The sequence below is a fragment of the Procambarus clarkii genome, chromosome 26 (genome assembly GCF_040958095.1).
Source record: "Procambarus clarkii isolate CNS0578487 chromosome 26, FALCON_Pclarkii_2.0, whole genome shotgun sequence".
NCBI classification, from domain to species: domain Eukaryota; kingdom Metazoa; phylum Arthropoda; class Malacostraca; order Decapoda; family Cambaridae; genus Procambarus; species Procambarus clarkii.
Window position 1 is genome coordinate 10379489 of NC_091175.1, and position 16662 is coordinate 10396150.

A 16662-nucleotide genomic window follows, 5' to 3' on the forward strand; every position below is an offset into this window, starting at 1 on the left:
CCTGTGTGCAGAAGACATACTATAAGTCAACTCTCCTACCAGGAAAAGTTGAGGATCTCTGGGACTAACACCACTACAAAGCAGACATGCCAGGGTCCAGATTCACGAAGCAGTTATGCAAGTACTTACGAATGTGTACATCTTTACTCAATCTTTGACGGCTTTGGTTACATTTATTAAACAGTTTACAATCATGAAAACTTTCCAATTAACTGTTGTTATTGTTATAAACAGCCTCCTGGTGCTTCGGAGCTCATTAACTGTTAATTTAATTGTAAACAAAGCCGCCAATGATTTGAGAAAATATGTACATGTTCGTAAGTGCTTGCATAACTGCTTCGTGAATCTGGCCCCAGGGCTGATACCAAGGGACCTTTTTAGAAACTGAATGAACTAGAAGATATAAATACTGTACAATGTAACTCCCATAGGGAGCAATGGCTTCATGCTCAACAAGCAATAGAAAATAGCTTTTTCACTTAATAGGTAAAATCCCTTCATATTGCCTAATTGCAGAATCCATAAATACACTCAGTTCAAAATTCAACTGGAAAAATTCTCAGGAATAAAGGGGTGGGGGGGACTTTGACAAGCTGCCAGCTTCCTGTACCCCAAGAGGCCTCTGGAGATTGGTCTTGTGGTAAATTCCTGAAAATATAAAGAGCCGATCTCGAGTGCCTAAGCTAAAAAAAAACTTAGTCTCCACCCACCATAGTCATTAATGTAGCAATTAATTGCGAACATTTGAACTAACACAGCGTTGTATACTTATTGTTTATAACCCAAAAGTTTGATTATAGGCTATTCACCCAAGTCAAATATTTGCCAGCTTTGGAATTCTTTTGTTCTACTCATCTCTTTAAATACGTATTGGAAAATCGTTCCAATGCACATATAAGCTTCAGAATGCAAGCTGAAACGGAATACTTTACACAAACAACTACAGTTGTAACACCAGTGATGAAGAGGATATAAAAGGATAACAAGTGAGATCACGCGCGGGAGCTAAGGAACACCTTCAGGCATGTTAGTGGCTCTGCAGGACTGCTCTGTGCACTGCTCTGTGCACTGCTCAACATCTGTGTCCCACAACTGGCAACATCTGAGTATAAATATAATAATAAAAGTTGAGAGCACTGCCATATGAGGCAGCGGTGCCCGGAGGGAGTACAGCGTGAAGAAAGGAGCTAGGGATGTAGAAGGGAACCAGGGGTCAGGGGTGTAAAAAGGAGCCAGGGGGTGTAGAAGGGAGCCAGGGGTTAGGGGTGTAAAAGGGAGCCAGGGGTCAGGGCTGTAAAAGGGAGCCAGGGGGTGTAGAAGGGAGCCAGGGGTTAGGGGTGTAAAAGGGAGCCAGGGGTCAGGGCTGTAAAAGGGAGCCAGGGGGGTGTAGAAGGGAGCCAGGGGGTGTGGAAGGAAGCCATGGGTGTAGAAGGGAGGGCGGAGTGCAAAACGGGGAAAGTAGAAGGTACGGGAGAGGGAGCTAAGAAGAGAAAAGAAGAATATAGGAGCTGGGAATGAGTTGAGAAAAAGAATATCCTCAGATATTCTGCAGCAGCAGCAGGCCAGGCATCGCTCCACGTGCCAGTCAGTATCTGCTGGAACGTGAGGGAGAGTGCACGCACCTCCCTGCTGCTCTCACTTTTCGTGTGCGTGTGTGTGTTCGTCGACCGAGTTTATAAAAAATACAGAATATACTTTCCGTTAGCACATTATTGCAAAAATAATATACACTGATCACTAAATATTTTTTTTATAGACATTTATATTGTGTATAACTATAATTCAAATACATCAAGTTGAGTTTTGAGCGCATGTATTATCTAGCCTAGTTGTATATATGTTAGTGTTGTTAAAGCTAATTAGCAAAAAGCTCATTTATATGCAAGTTTACTGTATGGCAAATTAGTTTATAAAATCTACTGTACCCTCGGGCGAACTTTTGTATCTGCTTCAGCGTTTTATGTACTACTGGATAGACAATATTATGTATTATGTAGCTTATTCACGTATGTAGGAATATGTTGCGAACTTTTGTATAATATTCCGTAGTCTTGATCTATAGTTTCTTTATTGTTTTTCTTACGATACATACATGCGTGTAAGTAATGATTTTGTATGTACATATTCCAGTACATCTTCCTAAAATGAAAGAATTACTTACAGTAACTATTTGGTGGAAAGTACCATTTATGTAGTGATGGATCACCAGAAAGTTCACTTTTGTGTTACTGAATTTTAAACCAGAAACAATTTTCTTTTAAATGCAACATCAAAATACGACCTACCTTAACCTCTCGTAGCATCTCTAGGCCTAGTACTTGCCATCTTAGGCCTAACTCAGTACATATTTGCGCTATATATATATATATGTAGGCCTAGGAATATTTTAAGTTTGGTTTTTAGCCTTATATTTTTTTCCAAACATTTTTAAAATTAATAGTACAAAAAATGGGTTTAGTGTTATCACACAATGATACTTACGACCAAAGCGTTACTCTTAAGTACTCTTTCAAGAGGATGTGTCGCCATATATAATACCTTCATCGTATCTTTCTGGCTTCTGGGTTTCTACCCATACAATTTTTTGATGACTAAACCCTACACACACACACACACACACACCAGAAGATGTGTGTGTGGGGAGTGGGGAGAAATAGGGAGGGGATGAGATAGAAAGTGGGTGATGGGGGATGAAACAGTGAGTGAAAATGGGGAGACAATACACGAGTGAGAGAGAGAGAGAGAGAGAGAGAGAGAGAGAGAGAGAGAGAGAGAGAGAGAGAGAGAGAGAGAGAGAGAGAGAGAGAGAGAGAGAGAGACAGACAGACAGACAGAGAGAGACAGATACAGGGGGGGGGGGGTCAGGGGGGTTAATATTCAACAAAATAATTGAGCGGACGCCAAAACCCTTTGACATGAGCGGCCAAAAAATCCCCCGTGGCCTGCTCGATCCTCTGTCAATCATTCATCCGGACATGTTAGCATATTGCCAGCTTCGGCCAGTCCTCCATCCGAAATGGATTTATTAATGTTAGCTGATCAGCTGAACTCGGGAGGTTCAATGTCTATTTTTTGACAGGTGTGCGCGGGTGTTCAAGCGAACTCGTCGTCACCTTGCGTCAGTTGTTCAACTGAAATGTTCAGCTTTATTACTCCTTAAACCGAGTTACACAGCTTCTGCTAATCGTCAGTCAGTTTTGTCAGCTTCTGTTAATCGTTCGACCGAACGTATTAACTTTATCATTCAACTAAGTCTCTCTCCTCTAGTCATTCCTTCAAATGAACTTGATAACTTTCAGTCGTTCAGCCGGACATGTCAACTACCAAACTTTTCTGTCGGCTCCTGTCATTCATTCCCATTAATTGGCGGCTCCTGTCAATCATTCACCTCACGCACCTCACTTCTCCTGCTGGAGCCTCCAGCAGGAGATGATGTACCTGGAGCCTCCAGCAGGAGATGATGTACCTGGAGCCTCTAGCAGGAGACGAGGTACCTGGAGCCTCCAGACATTCAAGACTCTCGGACATTTGCTGCAACAAATGCTTGTACAGATGGTGGAACAGGTGGTGGAACAGGTGGTGGTACAAGTGGTGGAACAGGTGGTGGTACAGGTGGTGGTACAGGTGGTGGAACAGATGGTGGTACAGGTGGTGGAACAGGTGGTGGAACAGGTGATGGTACAGGTGGTGATACAGGTGGTGGTACAGGTGGTGGAACAGGTGGTGGAACAGGTGGTGGAACAGGTGGTGGTACAGGTGGGGGGGGGGCAGGTGGGTGGAACAGGTGGTGGAACAGGTGGTGCGGGAAGGTCACATACAGGAGTTGTCGGTCATGTTATTTCGAAGGTACACGTGCCGTGGGCCTCGGGGACAGTGCTTCCTGGGAGGGAGCGAACAGAGGGAGAGAGGGAGAGAAAAAGGGAAGGAAGGAAGGAAGGAAGAAAGGAAGGAAGGAAGAAAGGAAGGAAGGAAGGAAGGAAGGAAGGAAGGAAGGAAGGAAGGAAGGAAGGAAGAAAGGAAGGAAGAGGACACTAACACTACCACATGCAAGATCTACGCAAAACAGAAATACAAAAACAAAAGTAGAATGATCTAATAAGCCAAATCCAAATAGAAAACAGAAACCCAACCAACTTCAGAACAAAGTAAAATCAGGGGAAAGCGCCAAACCATTACGACTATATAACACCTGGAAGGGGTCAGGATAAGGATTTGGGATGGGACAGGGGGGAAAGGAATGGTGCCCAACCACTTGGACGGTCGGGAATTGAACGCCGACCTGCATGAAGCGAGACCGTCGCTCCACCGTCCACCCCAAGTAGTTGGTTCACAAAGACAGAGAACAAGAACATTAATCTAAGAAGCTTTGTGAAAAAGAACATTAATTTAAGAAGCATTGTGAAAATGAACATTAATTTAAGAAGCATTGTGAAAAAAATATTCTGAGTAAGCCCAGAGGAAAATGTAAAATTTTGTCTTAACAGAAAAATAACAAATCTAGTCGATAACAGAGCTGCAACATGATTTCTAACGTGAACAATATTCGCGATGAGTGCCCACCTTATAAAACACATAACCATCACAGAGGTCCAAAAAAGCAATCAAGAGGTTTGAAGAACAATGCACCTGGTATTATAAAAAATAAACAAACTGGTATTGACTAACCTCCCTGTGGCTCCAAGCCTCCAATATGTATGCATATTAAACGCAGCTTGTGCATCCGGACTGTTCCCCACGTGCTTCAAAAATGCCACTATCAAATTAATTCCTAAGCTGGGCAAACCCTTAACTCAAATATAAACTTACAGACCAATTTTCCTCCTCCAGGTGCCAGGCGAAATATTCGACCAATAAATAACCACAGATATGTGAAGAGTCTGGAGGAGGAGGAACACAAGCGTGACAAGAGACAACATGGGTTTAGAAACCACAGAGAAAGTTCAGAAACCGTTCAGCTATTGTCCCTGATATATGAGCACTTGATCAGTGCCGTGACAGAGAAGGAGAAATGTAATATAGTGAGCATAAATGCTTGAGAAGCATTTGACAAAGTCTGGCACTCGTCCCTAAAATACAAGGTATCAGATTAGGGTTTCCACAAAGATTCACTGCCATATGATTTATAGGACAGGAAATGAAATTCACGTAAAGGATAGCATAAATAAAGCAAAAACACCCTTAAGACAACCTAAGGAGATTTCGTAGCCTGAAAATGAGCACTTATACAAGGCTCTAGTCCGGCCGCGTCCCGAATACCCACCAGTGCTATTATATATCTTAAAGAAAACTTAACATTCAAAAACTAGCAGCAAAACAAGGCTTTAAGGAAAGCTACAAAATACCGTCCCCCCATATAATCAGACAGCCCAGGAGCTCCTTGAATTTCTGAACATACCACCACTAAACACCAGACTACAACAGTAAGCTACCAGGAGGTGGAACACGATCGAAATGTTTGAAAACTCAATACTAGATAATAAGACGCCCCACCTCCACCGCTGGGGGCCCAAAAGCTTAAATCTACTCGAGGGAAACTAAGCCCCATAATATATAATTCCAAATTGAAATGCAAACCAGAACCTGCTCTCCTCGTCCCAAAAAAAGACCCTTAAACAAAACACCAAAACATATACCTGAGCATCTGAGTGTGTATATGTGAATTCTATATAGTGTTCACCTATAGACGTTGAATTTATGTTGAAATGAACTTGAAGAACTGTCAACCCTCACAAGTACAACTGGGCAAACACACATACACAAGATCAAGAAACTTTCTGAGTCAACATGTCAAGGGACCCTACAAGAATGAGAGGCAATGACGAACCAGCTAGACTCGACCTGATATTCACCTTGAATGAGTCAGACATACGAGAAGTCAAATCTGAAGCCACCATAGGAATGAGTGACCATTAGTGTATTGACATTTGAGTATCTGGTAGAGGTAGGGATAACTTGTCCAAGGATGGGATCGGAAAGGAAAAGGCTAAATTACCGAAGAAGAAAATATGAGGAGATGAGGAAATTCCTAATTGGAATACCATGGGAAACAGAACTCGGACCAAAGAAGTGCCAGAAAGCTGCAGACAGGTTTATCCCGACCCTAAAGGAGAAATATGAAAAGCAACAAAAGAATCCATGGTTCAATCAGGAATGTAAGATAGCAAAGCAATTGAGAATAAGAATTCGGAGAAACTACAGGAGTAACAGAACACCAGAGACGGGGAAGGATACCATAGGGCCAGGAATGAGTACCTCAGAGACAGGAGGGAAGCAGAGAGACAGTATGAAAATGACATCGCGAGTAAAGCCAAGACCCAACCAAAACTTCTCCATAGCCACATCAGGAAGAAAACAGCAGTGAAGGAGCAAGTGATGGAACGGAGAAAAGGGGAGAGCACATACACAGAGAATGACAAGTTGGTGTGTGAAGAACTCAAAAAAGAGTTTCCAGGAGGTCTTCACAATAGAACAAAAAGAAGCCCCTGCACTAAATGAGGAAGAGACAAACCAAGCAACTTTGGAGGAATTTGAGATCACCAGTGATGAGGTCAAAAGGAATCTGTTAGAGCCGAATGTGACAAAGGCTGTTGTGCTTGACAGAATCTCACCGTGGATATTTAAAGAGGGTGCAGAAGCACTAAGTGTGCCACTCTCTATGGTGTATAACAGGTCACTGGAAATAGGAGACCTACAGGAAACCTGGAAAACTGCTAATGTAGTCCTAATATACAAAAAGGGTGACAGGCAAGAGGCGCTGAACTACAGGTCAGTTTCCCTAACTTGTATACCATGCAAGGTGGTGGAGAAGATCGCGAGGAAAAGGCTCGTAGAGCATCTGGAGGGAAAGAGCTCTGTAACACACCACCAGCATGGGTTCAGGGATGGTAAATCGTGCCTTACAGGCTTAATTCTATGACCAGGCGACAAAAAATAGGCAAGAAAGAGAGGGGTGGACAGAGTGCATTTTCTTGGACTGTCAGAAAGCCTTTGACACAGTATCTTGTATACTACTTATGTCAGACCAATCCTAGAGTATGCAGCTCCAGCCAGCTCCTAGTTAAACACAAGACAAAGTTAGAGAAAATTCAGCAGTATGCCACCAGACTAGTCCCAGAATTGAGCTTCGAGGAAAGGCTACGGGAGCTAAACCTCACGTCCCTGGAAGACAGAAGAGTAAGGAGAGACATGATTACCACCTACAAAATTTTCAGTGGCATTGACAGGATGGACAAAGAAACAATTTAACGTTGGTAGAACACGACCGAACAAGGGGACAAAGGTGGAAACTTAGTTCCCAAATGAGCCACCGAGATATTAGAACAACTTTTTTTTTTATTGTCAGAGTAGTTAACAAATGGACTGCATTAGGCAGTGATATGGTGGAGGCTGACTCCATACACAGTTTCAAATATAGATTTCATAGAGTCCAGTAGGCTCAGGAATCTGTACACCAGTTGATTGACAGTTAAGAGGCGGGACCAAAAGAGCCAGAGCTCAACCCCCGCAAGCACAACTAGGTGAGAACAACTAGGTGAGTGAGCTGGTTTAACACAAACACTTCAGTTGTGTGTTTAAAGCCATTTAAAACCAAATCAGCAATAACGATTATGGGTTGAGAGAGCAGGTTGGTGTTAGTATTATTATGGTTAGTATCGTCGACACATTTCCAGAAGGTGGCGACGGACCAGCCCCGGGGAAGTTGACTGCACCATCAGAATTCTTAACCGGAATTCTGGGAGATGGAACCGTGTCACGCAATTTTTGTGTCTCGAAGAACAAGAGCGAAGCGATGAATGGTGCAAGAGGTCCGTCGTGGAGGAAGAGGCTGCCTGTATGTACGTGGATCCTGCACGACGAAGAGACAGGGAAGGTCCGTCGTGGAGAAAACGACCAAACTGGAGGTAGAATCGACCTCATCCCATCATCACAGACTTTTTTTTCCCTCGTGCCATCTACACCAAAGAAAATGGTGTAGATGTTTAATTCAGCGTTTAACGTCAAATAATACACGAACGCCATGGAAATTTACCAAGCGACGGCCCGGACGCCGAAACACCCGCTTGAGGGAACAGCAAAGAGGTGACCTTCCCTCCTCCTCCTCCTCCTCCCCCCCACCCCGCCGGCGTCGCAATTATTGTCACACCTCCACACAGCTATTCCAGTGGACACAATGCAGCGCGCGGCAAATTGTGAACAGGCGGGAATTCTATATTACATCAGCAGTTGCAAGGAACCTAGTGGTGATAGTTGGCGAGGAAATTCCGTTAAAAAATAACCATTTGGTGGGCCTTGTGGTAGGCTATGGCGCTGAGCACGGCAAATATTTGTATTTTTTTTGTCTTGCAAATTTAGTTTAACATTTCGTCTTGTATTCAGCTGCTGCACCATGCGGGTACAGGTACATCATTCAGGTACAGCTTCACCATGCGGGTACAGGTGCACCATGCGGGTACGGGTGCACCATGCGGGTATAAATACACAAGCCTAGGCAGGCGTACATACGGTGGGTTGACAAACAGGGAGTGTAGCCGTTGCAACCCGTTCTCGCACTTGCTTATAGTCAATATTGGCTTATTTAATAAGTGCATATGTGACATACTAATTGTGAATATTTTAGTTTACCTTGAAAAGCTTCATAGAAAACACCGACCTCACCTAACCTTCTTAGTATATTAAGATAAGCATCTTATTGCTTCTAAATTACAATTATTACTTAACCTATACCGTTGATAGGTTAAGTAATAATTGTAAATAAGAAGCAATAAGATGCAATAAGATGTTCATCTTAACATACTAAGAAGGTTAGGTGAGGTCGTTGTTTTCTATGAAGCTTTTCAAGGTAAACTAAAATATTCACAATTAGTATGTCACATATGCACTTTTTAAATAAGCCAATATTGACTAGAAGCAAGTGCGAGAACGGGTTGGCCTATCATAGTTCCTCAACCCCGGGCTATACGGTACTCCGAGGTATACTCTGCTTCTCGGCGTATATACACCCAGAGTTTGCTGTATACTTACTGGTTGGCCAGTAAGCTATCGAGGTGGCCTTAAAAACCTCCTCCAGTGGTTGATAGATCTAAAGCCCCCAACACATAACCAGTCATAACTAAGTACATGATCCTGATGGCTGACCTCTGCAGCATATCAAGGTATATCAATATTCGCCCCAATATATCAGCTGAGGTTGTCAATAACACCAATTACTGCGGTATAATGAGAGCAGACAAGCATTCAGATATCCCCAGGCGTTCTGCATATAAAGTGATGCCATACTGTTGCCATATCAATTAGTGATTAATCAATTTCACAATGAATAATTCCACAATTACGTCACTTATTTTATAATAAATTCCAAGTTTTCTGTGATTTTTTGATGGCACTTTAATATAGCATGAATATACAGACGATGTCCTGTCCTGGAATCGAACCCGAGATCCCTAATTGTGAGTCGAGAAGGAAGCCAACTGTATTTCAATTCCACATGAAAATATTTGACATAACCTTTTGTATACTGAAAAGTATGAGGTCTCATAACCTTTTTTTTCACTCTTTTTTGTAAAATAAGCCTAGTTATTATAAGACTTTTTTTTAATAAATCCATTATTATCATTAGTAAAATGTTTCCCATTTTCACGAGATGGGGAAGGAATCAGCCCAGAGAAATTAACGAAGTGAAAGAAATTAAAATACACCGAAAAAAGTCACTGTTTCATTCATCATATTTTTTTTTTCCACATAAACCAGAGTCGCGTGGCATCAGTTCTGTCGCTAATTCAGATTCATTTAGAAACAACATATCCTGTGAGGATTTTCAAATGTTCTGTCGAGATACAAAAGTCTCCCCTCTTGTGACAACTCGTTTTTGTTTTGTTTTACTAACAGCTGTTTTCCTTTCAATCATTTTTTTTATTTTGGTGTTTTTTTGTCATTTCCTTCGTGATGTAAGAGGTCCATTAGGGACACTCGCCCCCGGAGGCACTCGTGGGTCCTCTCGTGGGTCCTCTTGTGCATCTAGAGGATCACAGGGTCCTCTGGGAGCATCCAGTGAGGGAAGGGAAAGTTGATGCGACTTACACACACACACACACACACACACACACACACACACACACACACACACACACACACACACACACACACACACACACACACACACACACACACACACAGTGTATTCACCTAGTTATGCTTGCGGGGGTTGAGCTCTGCTCTTTCGGCCCGCCTCTCAACAGTCAATCAACTGTTTCTACTACTACTTCCCCCCCCACACACACACACACGGGAGCCGGTGGCCGAGCGGACAGCACGCTGGATACGTGATCCTGTGGCCCCGGGTTCGATCCCGGGTGCCGGCGAGAAACAATGGGCAGAATTTCTTTCACCCTATGCCCCTGTTACCTAGCAGTAAAGTGGGTACCTGGGAGTTAGTCAGCTGTCACGGGCTGCTTCCTGGGGGTGGAGGCCTGGTCGAGGACCGGGCCGCGGGGACACTAAAAGCCCCGAAATCATCTCAAAATAATCTCAAGAAGATAACGAAGCATGGAGACCTCATCTTCAGAGTGACATATCGACTAAGCTGGAGCAAGTTCAACATCGGGCGACAAAAATCATTCCAGAACAAAGTCGACTCTCGTACTAAGAATGGTTGAGGGCCTCAGGGCTATCAACATTGCAAACCGGACATGATAGGTCTCATCTCATCGAAACTTTTAAAATACTGAACAGTTTGGAGGAAGTTGATCCAGATAATTTCTTTAAAAGGTCAGTTGTAACACTAACAAGGAGAAACAGTTCAAAGCTGAACAAGAAACAACGTAGGGCAGAAAATATGAGATGCCTTTTCACCCACAGGGTTATAAACTCATGGAACCGCCTACCCGCCGAAGCAGTCAATGCCAAAATACTGCTGTTAAAGATCATGCTCGATTAAATCATCAAAACAAACGGGGACAGCTTTGATAAGCTGTCGGTTTCCTGTCCTCATCGAGGTCCCTAGAGAGAGGTAGTGGCTCCTCAGGTAAATTCAGGCAAAGCATAGAAAGCAAGGAATATGTGAGAATCCAAAGAGATGCAGAGAAGCAACACCAAGAAAGATACAGCCCCCAGAGCTATAGCACAACCGAGACTGTTGCACAATTACATAAACAAACAAAAGGTGTCGAAATGTGTGAGCATCATGGCAGTAATAACAATTAATTCCCATTGTCCGGGACAGCAAGCCTGTGTGTATATAAACGTTTGGCTTGCATCGACGTTGCCCCAAAGTCGGGGCCCAGGAGGTAAATCTTGCCCTACAAGCACATGTAGGCGAGTACACATGTACGTGAGGCTGCACAAAATGTATAAAACTGCAGCACAGTGTAGACAAAAATGTGTGTGTGTAAAAAGCTTCTCGGTGAGCCCAACGGGATGGAACGCGACTCCCTCTCTCTGGTTACTCTTCTCTCTCTCTCTCTCTCTCTCTCTCTCTCTCTCTCTCTCTCTCTCTCTCTCTCTCTCTCTCTCTCTCTCTCTCTCTCTCTCTCTCTCTCTCTCTCTCTCTCTCTCTCTCTCTCTCTCTCTCTCTCTGAGAGGGGGAGAGGATACAGGAAGAAAGGTGGAGAGTTAGCACACAACATCTCCCCCTCGTATCAATCTCCCGAGCATCTCCCTCAACCTGTGTTAGATGTTATCAAATTACCCCTCGACGGTGAGGTCCTGGTGTTGTTGCTGCTGTTGCGTCAGTTGTTGTTCGTGATGATGGTGGTGGTGGTGGTGGTGACGTTGGTGGTAGTAGTGGTGACGTTGGTGGTAGTAGTGGTGGTGGCGGCAAACTCTCCAAAAACTTGTTGAAGTATATTGTACGTGTGGTGGCTAGTGGATATGTTCGTCAGGCCAAGTTACGCGCCACAAACACGAACGTTGAATCGTGTTTGCTCTCTTGTACGAGACAACGATATCTTGGAGCATCACAACAACAACAATACGAGTCTTATGTGACATTCCTACGAGCCTAATGAATATAAAATCAATTACGAATCAAGGATGAGCTCTAAATGGACCAATCGCATGTGAGAGAGCTGACCAATCAGGAAGAGTTACGGGGGAGAAAGTTGACAGAATCAGGGGCCCAGACTCCAGGCCAGACCTTGCAAGGGGCATAACAAACAGCTAACAGAATGTGCATCACCCCTCACCATCACTCTGAGGGACGAGAGGGACTAAAGAAATAAGCAACCTGAACGATTCTATCATATTTGAGTCTTTGAACATTGCCCAGAGCTATAGTAAAAACTCCCTGTGTTTATATATATACATCTTCATACAATACAGTTGTATTTTATATATTGTACCCTGAAATACACTTGATGGTGTATATATACACCTTGAAGAGGAATACATTTCTGGGTGCATATATCCCTGGTGTTGACTCTTGAGTTATACAGATCTCGCTTGGCATGAGGCTGCTGTACACCAGCGGTTCCCACAACAGCATAGCGCAGCTGTCTTCTCCCTCTGTTGCTGCTGAAATTGCGCAGCTGTCTTCTCCCTCTGTTGCTGCTGAAATTGCGCATCTGTCCTCTCTCTCTGTTGCTGCTGAAATTGCGTAGCTGTCCTCTCCCTCTGTTGCTGCTGAAATTGCGCAGCTGTCCTCTCCCTCTGTTGCTGCTGAAATTGCGCAGCTGTCCCCTCCCTCTGTTGCTGCTGAAATGCCTCGCCCAAACAGGAGGTCACCAACGGCAGAACTAAAAGCAAATATGATCAGTATAACGGCTCGGTGCTTGAAGGATTTTAAAGATGCAAATATTGAATTTAAACAACGCCGGTCGTTACTGAAGTTAAAAGGAAGGATTTATTGTACATTTTATGCGCTAGGTGGCTGTGGGGGATTACGTTTTTTAATGTTATATATATATATATATATATATATATATATATATATATATATATATATATATATATATATATATATATATATATATATATATATATGTGTGTGTGTGTGTGTGTGTGTGTGTGTGTGTGTGTGTGTGTGTGTGTGTGTGTGTGTGTGTGTGTGTGTGTGTGTGTGTGTACTCACCTAGTTGTGCTTGCGGGGGTAGAGCTCTGGCTCTTTGGTCCCGCCTCTCAACTGTCAATCAACAGGTGTACAGGTTCCTGAGCCTATTGGGCTCTATCATATCTACACTTGAAACTGTGTATGGAGTCAGACTCCACCACATCACTTCCTAATGCATTCCATTTGTCCACCACTCTGACACTAAAAAAGTTCTTTCTAATATCTCTGTGGCTCATTTGGGCGCTCAGTTTCCACCTGTGTCCCCTTGTGCGTGTGCCCCTTGTGTTAAATAGCCTGTCTTTATCTACCCTATCAATTCCCTTGAGAATCTTGAATGTGGTGATCATGTCCCCCCTAACTCTTCTGTCTTCTAGCGAAGTGAGGTTTAATTCCCGTAGTCTCTCCTCGTAGCTCATACCTCTCAGCTCGGGTACTAGTCTGGTGGCAAATCTTTGAAACCTTTTGTGTGTGTGTGTGTGTGTGTGTGTGTGTGTGTGTGTGTGTGTTTACTAGTTGTGTTTTTACGGGGGTTGAGCTTTGCTCTTTCGGCCCGCCTCTCAACTGTCAATCAACTGTTTACTAACTACTTTTTTTTTTTTTTTTTTTTTTTTTTTTTTTTTTTTTTTTTTCCACACCACACACACACACACACACCCCAGGAAGCAGCCCGTGACAGCTGACTAACTCCCAGGTACCTATTTACTGCTAGGTAACAGGGGCATTCAGGGTGAAAGAAACTTTGCCCAATTGTTTCTGCCTCGTGCGGGAATCGAACCCGCGCCACAGAATTACGAATCCTGCGCGCTATCCACCAGGCTACGAGGCCCCCCTCGTGTGTGTGTGTGTGTGTGTGTGTGTGTGTATGTGTGACATGTGTGGCATGTGTGGTAAACATACATACTCGAATACAGACAACGCACTTACACGCACATATACACACATGTATGTATGTATACGCACACACACATGTATGTATACATACTCACCTTCTCTCAGCTTCGATTGCACAAATCCACCCCTCCCCCTTCTATAAATCACTCCTCGTAGGTGTTTAAACATCTGATCATTTCCAGCACAGCACATGTTCATCTGGCATCATTGCTTCTGAGCCCGTCCTCTAAACAAAGACCCAAAGTTCATTCCATCCAGCCGCCAAACCCCCCCCCCCAGCTGTTTATGAATGAAAAGCGGTTTACACACGACTCACAACTGACGTCCGAACACTTCCGGAACAAGTGCTTCGCTCACGTCCTCTGTTCGAACCACAGTTCTATAAATGCTTCACCCACGAACTTCAAATACAAATAATCGCCAACAGAACCTGAACACCTAACCTAACCTAACCTAACCTAACCTAACCTAACCTAACCTAACCTACGCCTAACTATACATAGAATTTTTATGTATAATAATATTAATTTATATATGAGAACAAACCAATATTAAAACACAGCATGTTAACATTTATGAATGCGACTGGGGAGGACGCCCGCTGCTTTAACCAGCCTAGTGTGAGGACGGGTTGACCGATGCTATTTGCTGATAATTAATAAAAAATATAATAATCAAATAGCGTTTTAAGACGATCAACTATGCAATAAACGTTTATATAAAATATACCATGGGCAGGCGACGAGTCACAATAACGTGGCTAAAGTATGTTGACCAGACCACACACTAGAAGGTGAAGGGACGACGACGTTTCGGTCCGACCTGAACCAATCTCAAGTCGACAATCGACTTGAGAATGGTCCAGGACGGACCGAAACGTCGTCGTCCCTTCACCTTCTAGTGTGTGGTCTGGTCAACATAAACCATGGATTACACTTGAACAAATATCGCTATAGCAAACATATAGTGTATATAGATACTGTCAACTGAGCCACATCATCCACCGCTGTAGACTCGTTGAGTCGCTTTCAAACCGACACAGAACTGCTCCGAAACCCTCATTACTTTCCAGAGATTAATGGCCCTTCTGGACAATATTTATTAGAACGTAAACATTGTTAAACTTAACTAATGACAGTACAGACATACTCTGAAGTAAAGGGTCGGTGTAAAGAACCGGAAAGGGGGGTGGGGGGGGGGGGGTTATTAAGCCCGTTGAAGAGAGACTGCACCAAAGAACACAGGCGCCAGATTCACGAAGCAGTTACGGCGAGCACTTACGAACCTGTACATCTTTTCTAAATCTTTGACGGCGTTGTTTATAATTATGAAATAGATAATGAGCTCCGAAGCACCAGGAGGCTGTTTATAACAATAACAATAGTTGATTGGGAAGTTTTCATGCTTGTAAACCGTTTAATAAATGTAACCAAAGCCGTCAAAGATTGAGGAAAGATGTATACGTTCGTAAGTACTTGCATAACTGCTTCGTGAATCTGGCCCCCACGCCATTGACAGCCGCGGGGGCGGGCAGAGCCCTACACACCACCAGAACTTCAGTTCGGTAACATATTACTGCCCATTTAGCATATTAGTTCATGTAGCCATTATTAGAGGTGACTGGTTAGCTGGTATGTCGCGGAGGGTTATATTAAACAGAGTGGTAGATGGTTTGGAAGAAGTGAGAAGGCGGTGGAGGCCAAAACTGTCAGTCAGTAGTTTCAGAGCGTCGTATGACAAAAAGAGTGCTGGGAAGACGGGACACCACGAGCGTAGCTCTCATCCTGTAACTACACTAAGGTTATTACGACACTGGTCCTCGTCGCAATTGAGTCTGGCATTTGGTCTGGTGTTGGGTTGAAGGACGGTTATATGCTTTATTATATAACTTTAGTACATAACGGGTTATATACTTTAGCACATAAAGTATAGCAAGTATACTTTAGTCCTGAACATACTGAAGAACTAAAATAAATCCCCATTACATATACACCGGTAAATGAGGGATATATCTTTCAGCATATATATACCCCTATTAGCATTAATTCCCGTATTGTGGGCATACAGCTTGAAATCTACTTTCTCTTAATAAAAATTGGTAATGCTCATATTCTCTTTGTTTGCCATGACCCGAGCGGGGAATTAATATCATTAGCAAATGGTTTTCATTGATAACTGAAAGTTCAATGGAATGACGTGAACATAAAGAATTATTTATTGTAATTAGCAAGTAGAATGTGTTAGTAGTAGGAGGAGGAAGAGGAGGCAGGGTACAAACACCGCTGTATAATCGTTCACACTCAGGTATAACCTAAATCAGGAACGAGTAATTGTACCACCATGTGACGTTGGTACAATTAGGTGAGTACACACGCTCTCATAGACTAGGTTTTTTTTAATATATTTTCAGTGTTTGTCGTCAGAATTCGTTTGAAGAAGCTTAATATTTTCATATGAACTGAAAGGTGATTAATCGCTGACTAACGAAAAGTTTGAAAATGAAGAACGAATACGTGAAAGAAGAGGTATAATATATAATATACATTATATATATATATTTACTTGCATATAACACGTGAACAATAATAAAAAAGATAATAATGTCGGCTTGAACGCTGCATCCTGTCAACGCTGCAATTGCTTGCGTTATTATTGCAGCAAACACAGGAGAAACATAAACATATTTCATTGTTGTGATTTTTTGTTGCTTTTTTTAATTTTTTTGTTGC

The 16662-nt window shown here is 43.1% G+C and overlaps 1 protein-coding gene across 2 annotated transcripts in view; it reads left to right on the forward strand.

Annotated features, from left to right (window-relative positions):
* Positions 1-1560: 1560 nt before the first annotated feature.
* The window catches only part of LOC123756772 (uncharacterized), a 75294-nt gene continuing 60192 nt past the window's right edge, over positions 1561-16662 (forward strand). For both annotated transcript variants that reach the window (XR_011229715.1, XM_069331858.1), the window contains exon 1: positions 1561-1646. The gene's annotated coding sequence lies outside the window, so the exon portion shown is untranslated. The remainder of the gene's footprint in view (positions 1647-16662) is intronic.